We start from the raw sequence: 21134 nt of genomic DNA, 5'->3' as shown, positions 1-21134 counted from the left end.
GTTCACCTGTATAAATGTATCAGCAAGCCCCATCAAACCACCTTTGGCTGGCTGGTTTCTTCCAAGTGATATTTCCAAAAGAAGGCTCCTCAGTTTGCAGTTCTGCTTACTGGAGCTTGGTGCAAGGCTCCAGGTTGTGTGTGCTTCCTACATGAAGTAGGTAAGAGGAGCTTTGAACGGTTTTCTGATTTTTAGTCTCCTGAGCTGCTGGATCCAGTTCAGCCCTGAGTATTATCCAAATTGGCTTCTGTGCACTCCAGTTTCTTTTTACTCAATCCAGTCTAAGTGAAGGCTACCAAACAGAGCAGCATTTCTCCTTCAGCCCTACCAGATGGGGCCTCCTAGGTCAGATCCTTGTATGCATAGTTATGGCCTGACACAAACTGAGCCTACAGTGAATGTCATCTGCTTTTTACTGGGTGAACAGGGTCCGAGTCAACCTACAGCTCAGGGATGCCCAGAGGCAAGAGAAGGGAGAGGGTGGGAATGCACATGTGAGATGTGAGGAGGTCACCTCTGCTAGAAGCAGCTTGCATTTAAATCGGATTAAGTGTTTCATGAATCGACACCCTTAGTTACATGGGATTTAGCTTCCAGGCCACTCTCAGTCATCACAGTTTGCAGCGTCCCTCCCAGAGGCTGCTCCACAAAGTGTGTGCCACAGCACACCATCATTTCCAGCACTTCTGCTCCCTTGTTTGGCCTGGAAGCTGATGGAAGGGTTTCTGCACGTCAGCCCTGCTAGCTCCTTACCAGTCAGGGCAGCCAAGGCTGTACCTGCTGTGAAGACTCCTCCAAGGCTCCTCTCAGACTCAGGGATGCAGCAGCCAAGGCAAGCCTTGGCCCTGGGGTTTGTCCATGTCACAGCCCAGCAGCTGTGCCTGCTGTGAGGAGGAGTGACCAGCCCAATGACACTGCTGCTGCCCATCAGTCAGCATCAGCCCAGCTCCAGACAAACACGTTTAGCATCTCCAGAGCAAGCTGTGATTATATCCTGGGCAGCACAAAGAGCCACAGGCAGGTAAATTAACAGAGAACAAAAATTAGCTCCAGTCTGTGTGGCTTGCCAAATTGCAGTTGGTTTCATGTCCTCAATTGAGTTCAAATATGATAGCAGTTCCCAATACAACACAAGACTTAGAAAAAGGCCTAAACCTGGCACATTGGGGAGGGCAGCTCCTGCTGTCTCAGAGGATGAGCTAATCAAATTACACAAGAGGAAGAGGGTGGCAGTACTCAACTTTCACCTTTTCTGAACTGTTGCAATTTTTCCAGGAAGGGTGTTGGTTCTTTCAAGAAATCCAGTCATCTCCTGTAGATTCACATAGTGAAAGTGCTTGCAGGTACTTTTAAGAAGCAGCCATGGGCCACACATGTAGTTCTCAGCCCAAAGTCAGCTAAACAGCCTTGCTTCTCCTTTTCTTTACATCTCTGGCAAGGCATGGTAGCCCTGTCCCATTTCAGCAGAACTTCGGACTGTGCCCAGAGCTTTATCCAACTGCTTTGGCTGCAGTTGTGTCACTGGGTAAGTGAACCTAAAATGGATGTCACTCTAGGCCTCTCCTTGCCCTGACACTGGCTGCATGCTCCCATCTCTCTTCCTTACATCAGTGGTGATATTTATTTGACCTCTGGAGCTGAGTGGAGCTCCAGCCACCAACTGGGCTGAAAACTAACTCCACAAGGAAAAATGAATATATTTTTGCTGGTTTAAATCATATCCATAAAACCAGAACCGATCTGAACCCTCTATAAGACAGTCTCAAATGGTAAGTTACTGTAAACTTAGACTCCTCTTGTATTTCTCATCCTGCAAGATGTCAGATACACACACAACCACAGACAAATAAATTTTTGAAAACATGAGTGTATCTAAAGACCTTGTTCTCCAGAAAGTCTTTCTTTCTTAACTCAGGGAAAAAAAAATCCCAAATCTGCTTCCTTCTTTCTAAACTCAGGGGGAAAATCCCCAAATCTGCTTCTAGGAATTTCTTTTTTGAAGCATTTTCAGGAAACAAAAATGTGCAAGATTATTATGCCCCCTCCCCAAACAATGAAAAATAAACAAAAAGAAAAAGGAAAAAAAAAAAAAGAGAGAGAAGAAAGAAAATTTCAGTTGAAGAAGCAAAAATCCTGAATAATTTCTCATAGTCTTTTACTGGAATCCAGTAAACACATTACCAAAATACGCTGTGTATTTTACTAGGCTAACTTATCTCTGTGTGTATTAGAGGCACAGCATGAAGAAAAACGATAAAAAATATTAACCTCCTTTGTATAACTCAGTAGAGTTATGAAATATGTAATTGAATAAACTACATTTGACAAGAACAAATGGTGAGATTTCCATGTAATGTTGTCTTTTTGGCTTCCTGACAAAGAAAAGCTTAAGGAACCATGAGTTTTGTTTCCTAAGGGTAAGTTCTTCTACTTGTATCAACTCAACAATCAATAATAAAGTATGAGCATAAGCACTTTTAATTTATGAACTGGATACTTTGAGTGAGTTTAATAGTTTAATCTTACGCACATTGCTCTGAGTGTTTATTTTTGTTGTGCTGCATAGAACTGCTTAATGGAAAATACTGCATTAAAGCAGTAAAGCAGCCATACATGTAGGAAATCAGAAAAGGAATAATTAAGACACAGTGAAATTAATACTGTGCTGATTTCTTGTAAGCAGAAGAGCACCATTACCTTAAGGGGGAGCAAAACCCCAAACAGGGAGCTTGCACTGATGTCATCTTTCAGCAGATGACCAGGCTTCTTCCCTGGCAGATATTTGTCACTCTTTCCCTCAAAGAGTAAAGTTCAGCACTCCTGAATTTTGGTATTTGGCTTAGGTGCAGTTTTGTACCCAGTTCCCAATTCTGTCAGTGTGGCTTGTCTGGCATGTCCCCTCCGAATCACCACTGCAGTGGATCTGCCAGCTTGCACGAAGCTGGGAGTCAGCCAGGAGGGGTTACGTGTGTTGGTTTGAACTGACCTAGAAAGGGCTTACCAACAATAACACTTGTCTATGAAAATATCACTCCTATTTATCTCTGGGAATAAGGAGTGGAGTTTTATGAGACTGGCTGTGGAGTGAATCATGATGTTCATTACTCACAGCTGAAATTGGATGTGACCTGCACCTGGTTTTAGGGAGAGGGTAGCTTGTCCCACCTAGCTCTCATTCAGACCTGATAAGGATTTTCATAGTATGTATTTATCCTGTCAAAAGCAGGCTCTTTCACTGTAGGCTATTGATGTTAGGCACAGATGGTCTTCTGGTTGCCACGCAGATGATAATGTTCCAGTGAATTTCAGTTAATATTAAATGGAAAGTGGCTCAATCTGCATGTCTCTCTAGAAACAACAAACCAACCATCTTGAGAATCAATATTGATAATACTGTGAATGTTAAGCAAAAAAATAAACACAGCAACAAGGAGCACATGGCATGTGGTGACTCCAGTAGCTGTTAAGAACCTGCAATATCATGCAACAGGAAAAGCAGGACATTTAAGAGAGCCAATTCTTCAGAACTGTATTCTAATTAAGACCAGGCATTATCAGATTGCAGATCATCTATCCATAGCCACAAGCTTTACTTGCCAAATCCATGTTCTGGTGTAGGTGAGCACCATGGGCAGGAGCAATACACAGGAAGAAAAGGCAGGCCCAGGCCAGCTGACACGTAGGTCATGGATGTCCTAGGACCATTCATGCATTGGGAAGAGCCCTCTCACCCTCCTTTGGCAAGGGAACACAGGGCTGAGGCAAGCCCACACTTGCGTTATTGGATGTGGGGTTTTTGTTCTTCTTGGCCTATGAAAACGCGATGAGACAAACCAGCAGGCAAGGAGGTTAGTTTTGTAATTCTATCTCAACCCACATCACACACAATGAAGAAAAGTGATACTTGCTCACCCAGCTGCTTCAAGCAAGGATAAAGTGCTCATGACCATGTGTGGGCTCAAATGGCTCACATGGACCTTACCTTTCTCAGAGAATTTTAACTTTCTCAACCTGGTTACACAGTCAGTAATTCATGGAAAATCATATTATCTGACATTTCTACACCAGCCAAACTGAGGTCTCTGATAGCCTGCTCTGTTTTATAAGTGCCAGCTATCTTACTTCTAATTTATGGAGGAAAGCTTTTCAGGAAAGCCTAGAATTATGGCCCCTTCCAACCCAGAGTGGCCTGGGTTGGAAGGGACCTAAAGACCATCTAGTTCCAACCCCAGTGTTCAGCTAAAATAGATTTAATCAACTCATCAAAACAGAGGATTGTTTGAATCAAGACAGTTGGTGTGTCTCATCATACAAGCAGGATTCTCTTTTATTTAAACATGAGTGTATGTGTATGTGCAAGAAAATTAAAAAAAAAATTACTATGTTCTAAACGAATTTAAAGCAAGCAAAACCCACAGGAGACAGAACTAGGAAAGACACCCTGTGTCTGGTTTTGAACTAAAAGAAATGCATTTTGGCCTTAGTTCCTCAATGTGTTCATCCCAGAACAGTCCATGTTACATTCTAAGCTTCTCAGTGGAGGACAGCACTGAGATTTTGGACACAGGTGAAAGATAAAACATGTGCAAAACCACTGAACAACTGGCAGCGCTGGGGCAAATCCTGGTTCAGGGCTGGTGCTGAGCCATAGCAATTCCACTGGCCTTGATGCACCTCCTCTGAGGCCGGAGTCAGGCAGCCTACTCATTTCCTGATGAGCAGGGCAGCATTGTCATTACCCACATGCACACACAAGAGAAGGATGTCACAAACTAACCTGGAAAGTAGAAACAATTTGTACATCACTCAGCAGAGCCAAGAAAAACAGTAGGGAAAAGGAGTGAGTGCAGTCCTCGAGGAAGGGAAAACAGAGAACAATATTGTCAAAGCTTAAGTAAAACACAAATGAGAGTGTTTGTGTGTTCCCTCATCTGCAGTCTCAGCTCTCCAGCCGGCTTATGCAGGCTTGCCCCTCACTACAGCAGCGAGACGAGAAAAGTCATGTGCTCAGCTCAATATGCCATGATTTAATGCCCTAGGAATCAACTTAATTTTTAGTATTTTTTTATAGTTTGCAATTTCAGTTGGAGCCAGATCATTTTTTTCAAAAAGATTGCCACCGTTTTACCTTTTCTAGTAACAGTGAAGTTATTATGGATGCAAATTATCACATTATAGTTGTTGCCACGGAAATAAACTGCAATGTTATAAGCACAAAAATAAAGAGCCTGCTGCAAAAGGAGATGCAGCAGCCACAGCTTCAGGGGAGTGCTTTTTTGGTAGGAAATGATGAACGAATTGCTCCAAACCTCTTGAGCTACAGGAGGTAATACAGCAGCCCCATTTTGCATTTTTATAGAACTGTGCGTAATGCCTCAAGTCAGTTTAGAAACAGAGCACCAACACCTCATGGCTCGAGGTTAAAGGGTAGTTTTGTCACACCAGGAACTCATGTGGGACCTTCTGAAGGGTCTTTGCACTACAGCCTGTTCATCCCATGCTGAAACACAATCCCAGGAGCACAGCTGCCAAAAAACCAATTCTCTTTTGTAGTGATAATGTGCATACATGAGCATGACTAATACACCTCATAGCAGACCCATCCTTTCAGAACTTCCCCTTAGGCAGGAAGATTTCTCCACTGGCCATATCCTTTGAGCCTGTAGCCATGTGAAGTCACAGAGAGCTAGAAGGGGCCAGAGTCTGATGTGATTTAGGGACCCATTTTAAAGGATGAAAAGAAAAAAAAACATTAAAATCAGCACTGCTTAGTTTCTCTTGCATCATGGTGAAGGCAAAAAAACCATGGTCAAAAACTCATCAGTTACAATCATCTATTTTGATTTCAACAGATTTTGAGAAGAGCCATCTCCTAATCTTGCTCAGAGGATCCAACAGAGCACTGGGAACACCAAGCCCCGGGACAGGCTGCGTGCAGGGGCAGCTGCTGTCGGCGGCACACGCCTGGTGCTTGGGCGGAAAGCACAGGAGTGGGTGGGTGAGGAGAACAACACTCACTGCAGAGAAGCCCTGACACCCAGAAGAGCTGGTTTGCATCTTGTGAAGTCTGACTCCAGGGCACGGGGAGTAAGGAGCTGTGGGTGCAGCTGCTCTCCTGTGCTACATGTTCACAGTGAGCAGTGGGTGCCTAGCCTTTCCAAAGGGCATGTCTGTGCCAGGGAGGGGAAGTAGGGACAGTGGAATTAGAGAGGACACAGGCCCACCTCTCTCACCACAAACATCTTCCTTCAGTTAACAGAGACACAAAGGTTGCTATAGAAATTCTCAACATTTTATTTTCAAATCTGCTTTTCTAGCCCCACCAGAGGAACCAGAGGATCAGGCTTGCAGTGGCTCCGCATCCACATCCCTTGATGCCTTACTTGATGCTAACGCACTCTCTCCAGGTGGGATTCTGCCTTGCTTGGGCACGGCTGCAAGGCACCAGCCCTGGCAGCTGCCCGTGCCCGACCTGCATGGCTGCCAGGTTGCTGGCCAGCCCCACCAGCCACCCTCCTCCGGGAAAACAGCCTCCTTGGGGGCACACGGGCAGGCACAGCAGGACAGAGCCAGTCCCCAGCTCCTGGAACATCCAGAGGCTGCTGTGGAAGTGGTGGGCACTGCCAGAGCCCACCCACTGTCCACGCTGTGGGTGCACACAGGCAAACTCTGCTTTCCCAGTCTCAGGCAGACTCATGTCACAAACAGTCAATTAGCTTTTTGGAAGTTAAATAAACAAACAGAGAGGAGATTATAACTGATTAACTGAAGGGCAGGAAACATGAGAAGCTGGTTTGCTAGAAAGAAAAGCTCTTGTGCTGAGATCTCCAGTAATTAGCAGCAACAAGACTTACAGAAATTCATGAGGGGAAAAAAAATCCATGAACCCTTCCTGTTTAAATGTTCTCTTTTCACATGTTTTGCTTGGAAAGCTAACTTAAAACACAAATACAGACTGGGTCTCAAATACGGAATAGATTCCTGTTCTGCAGCAGTCATATACTTGGATTGCAAAGCAAATGGATGTGTATCAATGCAAGTCCTTTTTTTTCCCCCCCAAATTATGTATTTTGTTAACAACTATCAGGTTGACAGCTCTATCACTCCCTCGAAGCACCTGGAAGGCAATTTGGTTACTGCTGGCAGATGCTGGGGGTGCTCCTTGGAGCACAGTTGAAGACTGAAGCCGCTGGAGAGCCAAAGGCCTTTGCCAGGACTGACCAGTGAGATTCAGCACTTAGCAATTCCAGCTCAGCGATGGCCTACGGGACCTGTTTACCAGTCTGCAGTGGAGCTGCTGTTGATTATGCAGAAGCCTACCTGGTTTCACTACACTGGTTCAGAAGTGTCCTCCACCCGGCTCCTGGAGCAGCACAGAGTCTCCCCGAGCCATGTATTGAAATCCCCAGGCAAAGCTGAAACCCTGACCTATATTTCAATGGCTCTCCAAGCTGTATTTATGCATCTTCAGAATGGCTGTGTTTACTCCCTTAAATTGCAGATAAACTGCAAATTAAAGAGAGCCCTGCAGATTCCTGTCTGCTTTGCTGTCCTGGATTTGCCTTTCTTGGATAACTCAGAAGACAACTGGAATCAAAAGTGAGACTTGCTCAAATTGATTGCAAACCTTAGCATACACTTGGAAAAGCAGCATGAGCAGGGCAGCAGTAATTTCATTGGGAAGGAGGATGGCAGGTCTGATCCTGACTGAAAGCATAGAGCTCATTAGCTTCGAGTTACTATTCTGCATTGTGGTGTGTCCCAGCAATTACAGCTCCAGGATGCAGCTCTTCACACATGGCTAAGGATGGTTATACTCGAATACAAAGGTGAAGTAAAGGAGTATTATTCTATTTCCCTGACAGTAAACTGCAAAAAACTCAAGGTAAATTGGCGTATCAATGCGAAGTGATGTAAAGAAGCAGAGCTATGATGGCTTCCCCGTCACATATCAGTGGCAGCAGGATTAGGCCACTGCAGGGGATTCTGAAATACTCTCAAATACAGGGCAGCCCTTCTTCCCCTTCTAAAAACAAACAACCATGGATTTGGGGAAAAAAGAACTGAAAACCTGACCACCTTCCATTACAGCGTGTGACGGCTGTTGCTGTGCAGGAGCTGGGGAGGTTGTTAGCACCCAGTAATATCTTGTGGGAAATGAGCAGAGCAGGGGGCTCCTACATTTCCTTTGCTAATTTGCCACTTTTGAAAGTGTGGAGCCCTTTTTCCAGGCTACAGTCATAGGCACAGGAGGAGCTGTTTGACTCCTTGAACAGTGATCATGTAGTTGCTTTAAAACCTGCCTGTGGACAGGCTGGAGGTCCCTGGCTGGGGCTGCTCTAGGGCAGAGTGAGAGTGGGTGTCAATGCTGTTTGGAGCCTGCTGAAGCCTTGTTCACATTAAGAAGCAAATGAGTGGGTGACAATTAAAGTGGTGTATATTTATATTTTTGACTAAAAAGAGCTCTCCCACAATCCCACTCCACTTATTTCAGCAGAGCGCTGAACTGCCATTAATTTACACTCACCAGAAGAGAGAAGAAATTAGAACGTTTGACTTCTTTAAATAAATATTTTCTATTTTAGTGCCTAACACTGTGCACTTCCCTCACAGCCCAGGCAAGAGGTATCAACAAAGGTTGACAGTACTTGCAATGGTAAAAATTCAGAAATCCCTGTCAGTGTTTGGGTATTTGTGGAGCTGTGAAAGGCCAGCTTGTCCCGCAAAAGAGCTGTCACCCAGCAGGAGCTCCCCAGCAGCCAGCTGTGTGGTGACACAGGTGGCAGGCACAGGTCTCCTCTGCAGGTGTAGGTGGGAGCTGGGCAAGAGCTCTGCCCTTTTCAGCCCATCAGTTTGCACTCAGAATAATCTTGCTGAGAAAAAAAACCAACAGGGTTGAGAGGTAGAAAAGAGTGGCACAGTCAAGGCTCTTCTTGGAGTCAGGCAGGGCTACAAGAGCCTTTAAGATGGAGAAGGGAATCCAGCTCAGTTTTGAATGCATGGGAAGCTGAAGGTGAAGTCTGAACTTCCTTGTCACCTCTGGCTTTGCTTTGTGTCAGGTACCACAGGTCTTCCCCCAGCCTGCTCTGCTCCTGGTGTCTTAAGGAGCCATGCCAGTGCCCAGAGACTAATCCTGGAAAAAAGCCCTGCTCTTCTTTATGAAGAGTGAGAGAATGAGTGTTCAGATGAGCAGGAGGTCCTGCTCCCACCCTGCTGTGGGCTGCACCCTCACAAGCAGCCCTGTGGCAACCACTTGGCCACTCAGTGTGGGTCAGACCCTGCTCTCATTTGGCCAAAAGCTACCCCACCACAAAAGGCTTTGGAGTGACACTGGCAGGGAGGGAGGGTGAGGGGAGCCAGCCCACCCCCTCTCATCACAACGTGCAGCTCTGCCAGGCTGAGCAAACCCTAAAGCTCTTCCTGCTGTGTTAAGTGCTGTGAGCCTGTGGTGGAGCAGCCTCCTCCTGGGCATGGAGCTCCACATCCAAGATCATGTCAACCAGTCAGGCTGACAGCTGGCCAAGAGGAGCAAAGCTTTGTCCAGGAAGGGACATTAGCTTCCCTTTCAACTGTTCCCCAAGGAAACATTTGGACAGTGGTCCCTGTAATGAGGGGGGTATTAAATTTCTGCTGTTCTGCAGAGGCTTGTGAAAGCCAGGCACTGCCTGGCACTGCTCTGCCTGCAGCAGAAGGGCCGTTTCTACTCTGTCCATTTTCCCCACAGATACATTCATGAAACTACCTCTACTCCTAGCCCCTTGCTGGCCCTGCCTGTGCAGCCCAAACACTGTCCTGTTGTTTTCAGTCAGCACTGTCAATAACCCTTTTGCAAGATGAGGTCCCTGCCTCTGAATCAGTTGCATCAGTAGCCTCTTCTGTTCATTGTTGATCTCCAAAACATGACTGCAAAATTCTGCAGTTGGTTAAATGAGAAAACCTATTTTTTCCATGCACCCTGATGGCACTATCATGCTCTGTTGTGCTTGCCATGGCCATGTGCACTACAGTGCCCAGTGAGTCTCCCTGTATGGCCTTGCCTCCACTGGTATGACTTGCTGGTGAGGCTGTTTGGTGCATCACCCACCCCATCCCACTTCCTCAGCTCCAGTTTGTTCCTCTGCTCCTCGATATGGCTCAGATGAGGGCTCTGATGCTGATTAAAAAGAACTTTAAAATATATCTGGTTGAATTTATGTCTTCAAAGGTCTCTGAGAAATGTTAATCTATATTTTGGAAAAAAATTTGAAAGTACATTTTTGAAACAGCTGCTATTTCAGCATATGTGATAAAAGGCGAGGAAACAGAGGGCTGGACAGATGAGTGAGGAGTGGGAATGCATTTTCCCTCCTTTGGCACGTGGCTGGGGCAGTCACCAGTGGCTCATGGGCAGCTGTCCAGGCCTGGGCCTGCCTGGTGACCACGGCAAGTCCACGTGAAGCACCAGGCTGTCAGCAGGGCCCTGGACAGCCCTGGCAGGGGTGAGGTTTCCTCAGGGGGCAAGAGAATGGAGCAAAAGGCTGAAATGCTGGGGGATGCCTGAGCAGTGGCTGAGCCCTCCTGGCCACACAGCTGCCCCAAGGGCCGAGGCTGGAACAGTCCCTGCCCTGTTGGGGACTGCTGTGGCTCCCTGGGCAGAGTGAGTGCATCAGGGGCTTGCTGTTCCTAATGCTTGCCTGCCTTTCGTGGTGTATGCCTGGGAACAGTAACGACCAGTACAAATACAGATTGATACAGTCAAAAAGATTTGGCTGCTTAAGTCTGTAGCTTTTAGAACAGATGGCTGCTGTAGGACCCCACTGTCTCAAAAAAGCAGGATGCAGGGAAGAAAAGACTGCCCATGTGTTCCCATCAAACACACTGTGCCTTTTCTTTGTTTTGGAATGGCACTAGAGGACCATGAGACCACTGACAGACCATAATGAGCTGAAACTGCTGATCAGGGCGTAGCTGTATTTAATTACAACTCCAGTACCTGCACAGTGCCATGGAGGTGTGCTCAGGGAGTGGTGTGCAGTGCTCCGACAGCCTTCCCATACCCCACTGCCTCTCCCAGGGCGAGACCACCATGCCAGGAGCCTTCTCTCAGCCAGGAACCACCATTGGTGGCTGGTCCCCCATCCTGGCAGGGCTGCCCTCCTTCACCAGTCCTGGCAAGCCCACTGGAGGGGGCTCAGCCTTTGCCTGAGGAAAGCAATATGAATGAACAGCAAAGTCCCAACTACCAGCACTTGCAGATGCCCTAAAGGTGATATGGGTTCTTTTATGTTCTCCTAAATTAGATTCATGGGAATTCATTTGGCAGTGCCAATACTGAGGGCTCAGGAGCACTACATCATCCTTTATGGGCACATTAATATGGGTTTCAGTCTCTGTCACATTTAGTATTGGCAATTATTTCACACACAGCTGTAGATCAGCTCCCTTTTGATCACAATCTGCCACCCTTTTCTACCATTCAAATTTACAGCAACATTAATAGTTCAAAAGTAATAGTGTTTACTGTGTACTGGGTTTCAATAAATTAGGAGGAAGCAACAGTTCCTAAACAAAGACTCCAGAAAGCACCAAAGATGAACTGAATGCAAGCTTTTTCACCCCAATTAACACATCCTTGTCTACTGGCAGAAAGTTTCCATTGCAGCTGTGAGAAAATAATTCCACGGATTTGTCACATCAATTCAAAGTGAAATTCAAAGCCAAAGAGAAAGCAGAAAGCATTCCCTGTGCTCTTACAGAAAATATCACTGCTTCAATTAGGTGCTACAGATGCTTGGAGTAAACATATTTTCCACTGGTTTTCTTAGAACCATACCCACTTAAATCTCCAATATTCTTCTGCATGTTCATTTCTTATCCCAGTTTAATACCACGCCTCCGGGTGTTAGTGGTTAAGGGGATACTGCCAAGCAATGAAAGCCAAGGAAAGCTGGGATAAGAAGGGAAAATATGGCCTTTATATAGTAAATAAACTTTTCAGCCTTAATGTTACGGCTGCTGTCAGCATAATTCAGAAGGGAAAAAAAATAACCCAGTGCTAGTTGTACCTTTCAGTTCTTGGGCCATGTGAATGTCCAGTTCTCCAGTTTTGAATCTGCTCCCAATCCAATGGAAATAGTGCACACAACTGAGCATTCAAGCCTCTAATAAATCTCATCTTTGTGTGGAATCCCTGGGATTCAGAACAAAACCAAAGCTAGATAAGGCTTCTCAATATTTCAGTAAATACCATCCCTTTTTTCCAGTAAAATCTTGAATTATAGGAAATCTAGATATCCTTTTGATGTAACAAGCATGGAGCAATAAGGTTGGAACGGAAACATCGAGTAATTAGTACATGTGAACTGCACATGCATACATGTCACACATATCTGGATCTCTTCAAAACAATAACTACAGTTAGCAGTATCCAAAATATGAATGCTCTAGAAGATACAAACCTCCTCTCCCACCAAAGTCCTTCCCAGAAAACTTTCACCCCAAGTTACTACCATGTGTATCCTTCCCTTGCAAAAGTGTGGGCAGAGAAGCGGGGAAGAAATCACTGGGTTTATAAGTGTTATAAACTGCAGCTTACTTTAGAGCTAAAACATCCTGGCAGATGGTACCCAGCATCTGGGAGAATGCAAATGCCCAGATATAAAATTTGTTTTCTTTATTCCTCTTTATTGGGACTCTATTTGGTTACACTGTATTGTGATAAGATCTATTTCCTATGCTTGTCTCATAAATTTAAATCTCAAAGCAACGTTTATAAACATTACAACCTATCAGTTATTGCTGTCGTGCAGTATCACTGATCTGAATTCTGATTAGTGACAGTTTGCATAAATATGTCACATAAAAATATATCTAACAACACTTTCCCAAACAAACATCTAAGAATTTTTTTTAAGAGATGGCTGAGGAAGAAGAAAAAATAGATTACATTAGCATACCTTGTGAAAACAAATGGTTTGACCTTGTGGGAATAAAGGTAGGAAAAGCTCCATTAGTCAGGTAAAACCCCCTAGAATTATAAAGGTTGGCTGTTTGAGGGACAAGAACCACCTCTCTTTATTTGTCCTTGACAGCAGCGGGTGCAGCAGGCAGCACGAGCCATGGAGAGCTCTCCTCAGCCCTGCAATAACCCTGTGCCACACTGGATCTGCCCTCAGTCCCGGGGCAGCACGGGCAGGATGCCACAGCAGTGGGCCCTGAGCCTGTCCCAGCTGGTCACCAGTAAGCTGTGAGGACCCCAGTGGGGAGCAGACCCGAGATGACACCGGGCTCCTGCCTGGGGAGCCTTGCTGGGGTGCAGCAGCACAGCAGGCTCCTCACTCCTGCCTTGCCCTTTCCTGTAATTAGTTCCGTGTTCTATGTAAGTGGGAAAATCTGGGTTTACCTGCTCGGGCTGCTGCTGCAGCTTCCCCAGTCCCCCTAGGGATGCCATGCAGATTTTGCTTTTCATCAGTGTGCTGGAAAACCACAGGACCTCTTTGTTTAGGATAGCAGGTCAAGGATGTTCCCAGCTGAAATACTGCAGGAGAAAACAACAATCAAAAGAAGGATAGCTTCTTCCCAGCACCAGCAACATGCTGAGAGCCTTCTGTGACAACTTTCCTGGGGCTAAGGGGAGTGAGCAGCTCGATTTTGCTTGCTAAATTAGCAGCTAGGGTATCAAGGGCTATCTGCAACAGCTGTTCACCTGAAAAACATAGAAAATATTCCCATCAGAGGTCTGGGAGTAAGAGACCTGGAGACACATGTCTTTTAAAAGTTGTGTCTCTCCTTAGCATTGCTCTCTTCTTCTGCCATAAACACAGGTGAGAGTAGACAGGCGACAGGATGCTGGTAAACACAACCTGCTGCAGAACCTGCAGATGGCCCAGCTGTTACCAGAAATGGGAATGGAATGGGAATATTTTCTTCAAACCAAGTAAAATCTAATCATAACAGTTTGTTTCCACAGCCCAATCCCCTTTGTAGTGCATTACTAGCTCTTGCTCCAGCCCCTTCCCTCTCTCCCCACTACATCCATCCCCCAAGGTCCCTGTGGAGAGGCAGCATCACTCTTGTGCACAGGCTAAGGTGCTGCTCCTCGTGGAGAGGCTTCAGGTTTCTGTCCTGTACTCTGAAGGCCCTTCCTCTCCTTCTCCTGCCTGGCTGCCGGGCTGGCTCAGCTGCCTCCACCTGCCTCACCCCACTGCTCTGGCCAGTCTCCAGCTTTCAGATTTGGATGGCAAGGGCCAGTCCCACACAGAAAGTCTAATGAGAACCAGGACTGTCACTCATTCCAAATCAAGTTGCTGCACTATGTATCTAATTCTGAGCACCTCAGTTTGAAAGGCTTGATTCACCAAGTCATTTCCTTATTGCTGCCCTTGTGTTATTGGTGGTAGCTGTAGATTTCCTTCCTGTCCCCTCATAACAGGGTGGTTCTCTCCTCCCCACAGTGGCATCTGTCTTGCCTATTGTCAGCTCAAACACTTTGCTGGGGATGCCCAGCACCAGGTCCAGATAACCCCCAGCCAGTCTGGTGGAGGAACCTGCAGCCCCCCAGGTGATCCCTTGGTGCTGTCTCGGGGGTGTTGCTGTTCCAGAGGATGTCACAAGCTGCAATAAGCAAAAAGAAGTTTTTTACACTCCATACCCAGAAAGGGACATCACTCTCCAGTGAGATCAGGTGTTCTCCAGAAACTTTCCCTTATCTTTGGCCAAGTAAATAGTTGCATGTAAGGAAAAGAGAGAAGAGAGAAACTCCCTTTTGTAAATGTTAGTGTGGTCTGCAAGAAATTCATAGGCTGACGAGATAAAATGAGAGCATGCTTTTAATAGCAAAAGTATGTTTTCTTTGGCCTAAATGCAACCCAGGGTTTTCCAGTGCTCAAACTTAAGCTAGGGTGATATTAATTATTTAACAGGCACAAAAAGAGACCTGAGGAAATTATTCCTCCTTCCTCCTATTCAGTGTGAGGGTACAGCCAACCCTGGATCTGGGATCACAGAGGGATTTTTCATCTGTTCTGAAAACATGAGGTTTAGTTTTCCCTTCATTTCCTTGCTGCTAACAACCACCTTGGTGCACAAAGCCTTGGAGTTTATCCATGTTCTCTTACCAGGAGCACAGCTTTGGGTGAGCCCAGTCTGAAGTCCATTGCTCGGGCCCTGAAGACAAACACTCACCCTCAGAGGTGCAGCTGGAGCCCATCAAAAACTGCTGCCAGAAGTTTCAGTTCTTTATCTAGTGTCAGGAGGGGAGTGTGGGGTAGAGTTGCTCCCTTCTCGACACCAGGTAAACGCAGCTTGCCAGGAAGCTGCGAGGGTGCCACAGGGACCAGTGTCCATCGGGAATGATCCCCATCCCTGCCGTGCTGCCCGTGTGCCCAGACCCTGGTGCCCATGCACTGGTCATCCTGGTCACACCTCTGGTCCTGCTGATTTGAAGTACAGGCAATTAATCTCCTGCCTAAATTTACTGCAAATGCTTCCTGTCATGGCACAGGAATTGCGCCAAGGGATTGTCCTGGGAAATTAACAGCTGTAACAATTTCCAGAAGCCAGTGACTGTGCACAGAGTTCCCAGGGCAGATGATTCAGTGGATTCATCTTGTGTTTCATTCTCAGCCTCTCAGCCCCTGACACCAGAGTCCCCAGAAGAACCTATTGCCTTAGCTTTTGCCCCACAGCTTCCTGGCTTTACACCTGGCATGAGACAGACACCACTGGGAAGGCACAGGGGAGTTAATTCTAACTGCACAGGGCAGGGAGCAGCACCTGCTGAACAAACACCAATGGTAAGTCGGGGTTGGCTTCTGCCAGGATTTTACCATCACCACCACCAGCCTTGTAGTGATGTTTGCTGACTGTGACATTTAATGCTGACTGCATTTTTTTCACAAGAGTTTGCACAAGCTGGGACTACTTTAACTCAATTCAAGAAACCCAAACCAAAACCAAAACCCAAATGGTCAGAAACCATTCAGATGAGTCATTTGTTATTCTCATTTTTCAGGCTGTGTTGAATAATATTTTCTCCACACATAACTAGGTGGAAACAATGGAGATTTGAGAAGGAGCCCTTAGATAAAGCTAAGACATACTGCAAAAGACAGACTTTGCAAGAGAAAGGAGCTGAAGTAGGGCAGAATGATACAGGCAAAAGGGACACGTTCCTCATCTATCACATGATTTTATAAGATGCTGTAAGTGAAGTTAATTTTAAGAGCTGTCTGCAACTGGTCTTCCTAAGGAATTTTCAAGAGAAATCAGTAGGGCTTCAACTTGATGTTAACCCTCCATGTGGGAACTTACTTCATTTGCTGTGCAAAACTTCATTTCTATTCATCCCTCCAAGTGGAATATGAGTGGGGTGATGGTGGGGGTCTTCTTTTCACCCACTGGATCAAGTTTCTTGTCTTTTATGACCCAGGTGTAGAATTACTACTAAGGCAAAATAACCCAACAGTATACTGTAACGCAGCTCCTCTGAGCTGTAGCAAACACCTTCGAGGTTGTTTTGGAATACATCAGTGCTGCAAAGTCCCCAGTGAAACCTCACAACACTCACAGCCAACACAACAACAGCTCAGAACAACTACAGGGAAACAATGAAGAGTCATTTTCTGCTTTTAGCACTGGGCAGAAAAGCTCAGTCTTTACCTACTGTCCAGCAGCAGCCCTGTCACACAGAGAACAAGCTGGGATGCCATTGCTTGATCCCATACCTTTCCAAGCAAGTCAGTGATATTCTGGTTCTTACACTCTTCCAACCCATGGTTTAGCATTGGCTTGTCACTTGTCCCATGCCCCTATTGCCCAGCCATGTAGCCCCACAGTGCAGGGGAAATCCCTTCCACCTCGGCCAGGGACTGCAGCGAGCTGGCAGCCCCAGGCAAGGCCATGTTCATGGGGGCAGAGGTGGTGATTAAATACAGCTTATTGCTGCAATGCTCTGCAAGGTGGGAACACTCTGCAGAGGAGGAGTCAGAGCTGTGCTGCTGTCCCTAGCCAACATATTGAAATGTCCTATCTTCCAAACCCACGTGTTTTCTCTTCATTTAAAATCGCAGTGCTTTGTTTGAGGCAGAGCTGATGACAGAAGAACAATCTGCCCTGGCCATTTCTGTTGCAATCCTTGTAAAATATTTTGGCTGTCTCTAGGGCCACTGTGTATCTGTGCTATTAAGCCTGACTTACAACACCTTAAGGTGGGCCACGGGTCATGGTTCGAGAATCCCTGGGTTTTCCCATTTGAAACTCTGGTTGGCTTTGTCCTAAAGCAGAACATAAAAGGTCATGGTTTTGCAACCTCCCTTGAAGTGTGGGAGCTCAGAACATTCTTGGCTTAAACCTCCCTTTGTGGGGAATCAGCCACATGTACCTGCTGAGATGAGCAGCTGTAGAATTTGTTCAGAGGCCCCCTGCTCCTCCCTGCAGTGTATGAGGAGCTCCTGGCAGAGCACCTGCCCCAGTGGCAGTGAATCCCTCACAGGACACTGCTCAGCCACTGAGGTTTAGCCACAGCGCTGGCCCGCAGCCACTGTTGTAAAAGCAGACAAGTATCAGCATTTCATCAACATTTCCCAGAGGAAGTGTCTCCTCCTGATTTCCTTGACAGAGAATTGAATTGCCCTGCTCCTCCAAATCAAGTGTTGGATCTTTCTTTCTTAAAAAAAAAGAAACACTGTGTTTTACTAAAACCACATATTTATCTCAGGAAATAGTGAGGGCAACCTCCCAGCCAGATCAATGTTCTGTACAGCCTCTGCCACCAAGACACACAGGCTTTCCAGTCAGGAGGTGGCTTTCCAGCCTAGTACTCCACACCACGCTGCCTTACTGTCATCAGAGCTTCAGCTGGGAAAAAGCACGGGAAACCTGTTACACAAGCACAGGGGTGTTTTGCTATACCAAGGAGGGTCCATGACCACATTCAGAACATGAAAGTTACAGAAGTTTCTCAGAATTTCTACTAAAACTTGTAAACAAAAAAACCCCACCCTCCCAACCAACCAACAAAAAGCCCCAAAACAAAAACACGAAACCCTGAGTTTTGCTTCTTATTCAGTTTGGTCACAAGAGACCAGATGTTTTCAGGCTGCTAGATAGAGAACTCAATAGCAAGTTCAGTTCAGTGTCAGCTGTGAGTCTGAAGTACAAGCATAAGGATGTAAGTGCTATGGACAAGATCACCTCATTTTTCTAGATTAGGTGATGACTTGAACTCAAATACCTGCCACAGTTAAAAGCAGGTCTTTTGGAAGGATGGAAGGCTCAGGCAAAGGGATATGGTGCTTATTCCATATTAAAAGGATAATGTCCTTTTAATAAATTAGCATACTTGTAAGAAAGATCTAATTAAAAGGCTCTGTACACAACAGCAGTTTAGGAAAAAAACCTGAATGGAAAAAAACTTTGGGAAAAAACTTTTGCTTGTGAGTTGGAAAAAAATTTGTTTGACAGGTATGATGATGACTTCCAGAGATCAGTGATGGATGCTGAATCATGGACATTTTGGCCAAAAAAAAGCATTCTTACCAACAACTCCTCTGGTAAGTCAGGGCCTTTATACACCTATAAACCTGTTTTGTTCTGCTACGGATATTGTCCTGCCAAGTGCATAGACAGGTAATTGCTAAACCTGCAACCACTCAGAACACAATCTGCACTTTGAAAAAGGTGATTTTAGGAGAAGTAAAAAGGCAGAACAGAGTGAGTATCCCCTGTGGAGCAGGCTGCACCAATGCCATAAAGTCTGGAAGCTGATCTTTGCACTGAGAGCAGGACCTTTGATATATAAAGGCATAACAGAGCAGAAAGCAAGAGCCTCACAGACATGGACTCCTAGGAGTGATGTGTGCTGAAACCTGTGCTAGCCCAAGACAGCACATGGAGCCTGCTGAGCCAGACTCTCTAGGACATTTCCTTAACCTGTGCCTAAAAGCTGAACGTGCAGAGCATCAGTTTCGCAATATGTCAGTTGTACTTATTAAATAACTTTCCATAACACATACAGATACCATCTTCTGTCACGGCCTGAGAAACACTCTAAACAACCGTTTCCTCAAAAATCAAACAAAAATTTATATCAAGCTGAGAGATGATGACAGACTTCTGTGGGATTAAGCAATTTCTCTCAGCATTTTTGTGGGTTTAACTAAACTGTGAGATTACAAGCAGAAAGGAAAGAACCACCCCCAGATTTTCCATTAAAAAAACCCAAACAACAGTGAGGAAACATTCTGAAAGAACTATAGAAGATAAACAACTGTTAGACATGACGTACCATAACCTTGACCTCCCATCAACAACTGTCTGTTATTCCCATTCAAATCAATTGCTGATAGGGTTTTCTTCTCACCCAGCAGCTCCAGCTGTTTCTGAACAATTCTGCTTGCCAAAGGAGAGCATTCCTGGGGAGCAAAGGAGAACACAGTAAAAAAGACCCAGTAAAACCTTTGACTCTCTGAGCACCAAGAGACCAACCACAAATGCAGCATCTCTTCCAACAGCTCCTCAGTGCCAAGGCTGGCCCAGGCCAATCTCCTGGGAGGGCACAGCAGTTCCACACCATTGCCTGTCCCTACAGCCAGATTTAGGATAAGCTATGCAGGTACAGGCGCATCACTCACCCTCTGAGGGGAACAGAAGCGGGACAAGCATCATAGATAAGCAGGCTGCTTCTCCAGAGCCATTCAGGGAAGTTGCAATGAGTCACTTCCAGTCACAGAGGGGAAAAAACCCACACAGAGGTATTAAGAAGTCAGATGGATTGATTGCACCATCTTCATAATGGGAATCTTGGATTAAAGCACCTCACCTGCTGCTTCAGGTGCACTGTACAGCTGTGAAGCAGAGTTGGTTATTTTGAATGCACAATGTATGACTGATAGGAGAATAAACCATGCTTGGTGCTGTTTTTAAAACAGTTAGGATAAAGTGTAGTCATCTGACACAGAAAACCACATTGTAAAATTAGAGATGAAGCCTGCCAGGATGGATTTAGTTGTATTTATGAAGTGTCTGTCAGTGATGTGGGTACTGTCCAAAAAAATTAAACAATGTACTGGATTGCTAGAGGAAGGACCAAAGATCAGCTGAAGTTCACAGAGGAGCTTGTGCATTTCCACACAGACAACAGCTAAGGTGTTCATGGAATGCACACCCTGTACATTTGTTGGAACTTCTAACGTGCTTTTCTAACACATGTTATTATGCCCCCTATACCTTCAGGGGCATAAAAATTATGCACCAGAATTCATATTGCTAACTGGACCTGGAAGTTCTCCCAAGGTTTGTAGTCCTGGCACAACCTCCCTGCACCAGGTGCCCCCTCTACCTCTGCCCAGGGATGCACAGGGTAGGAATGCTGCCTCAAGCCTGGGCAGCCTGTTCCCCCCAGCCCATCCCCTAGCTTGTTGCCAGACATTAGCAGTAGAGAGGTTAGGGCACTTTTCAGCTTTTCTGTCTCCTTTACTTAGTGACACAAGTCTGTGGATGTCTTTCATATTGCAGGCAGGAGATGCTGTCACCTGAGGTAAGTCTCACTGCAAATGGTGCTGATATACAACACGTGACTCTGCAAGTTAACACAGCAATTCTCCCTGAAAGTGTGTCTGTGGGGCAGTGTCTTCACAGATTAATCCTTGCTAGGATCTGAAAACTGGTAACTCTCTAATGTATCAAATTGTAAATCAATAAATTCTAGGATATTAAACCTGAAATGGAGCAAAAAGAGGGAAGTAAATGGTAGTATCTTATGCAGAGAAGAAAAGTCATCGACACTGATTTTCTAGGCTGGGAAGTCAGATTTGACTTCTCTCTCAAATCAGCAATAAAAAAAGAAACATTCAAGTTTCCACAGTTATTAGCTGCTTGTTACATGACCACCAAAGAGTTAAGTACCCAAGGCCTGCAGTTTTTCCAGGGTGTTTTGCATTTTTCAGCCCTTAGACTGAGAGCCATTGAGCACATTACCACAGGCAAACCTCTCTCCAACCAGATGCCAGAGCTTGGGAGGCTGGGGCACTGCTGAGCCTGCTCTGGCGAGCTGGGACAGCAGCCAAGCCACACAGAAAAGAACAAGTCAGGTAACTTCTTACAGCAGCTATTTTTCTGCTTACTCTTCTTCTGACTCCAAAGAAGCACACAAACCA

The 21134-nt window shown here is 45.8% G+C and overlaps 1 long non-coding RNA gene across 1 annotated transcript in view; it reads right to left on the bottom strand.

Moving 5' to 3' along the window:
- Positions 1-19386, bottom strand: part of LOC120410452 — a 30546-nt gene extending 11160 nt beyond the window's left edge. The window contains exon 1 of the long non-coding RNA XR_005602589.1: positions 19265-19386. This is a non-coding gene — a long non-coding RNA (uncharacterized LOC120410452). The remainder of the gene's footprint in view (positions 1-19264) is intronic.
- Between the last annotated feature and the right edge of the window lie 1748 nt (positions 19387-21134).

The sequence above is a fragment of the Corvus cornix genome, chromosome 9 (genome assembly GCF_000738735.6).
Source record: "Corvus cornix cornix isolate S_Up_H32 chromosome 9, ASM73873v5, whole genome shotgun sequence".
In the NCBI taxonomy this organism is placed as follows: domain Eukaryota; kingdom Metazoa; phylum Chordata; class Aves; order Passeriformes; family Corvidae; genus Corvus; species Corvus cornix.
The sequence above is the reverse complement of the archived record's forward strand: the minus strand, read 5'-3'. Positions and strand labels throughout refer to the sequence as shown.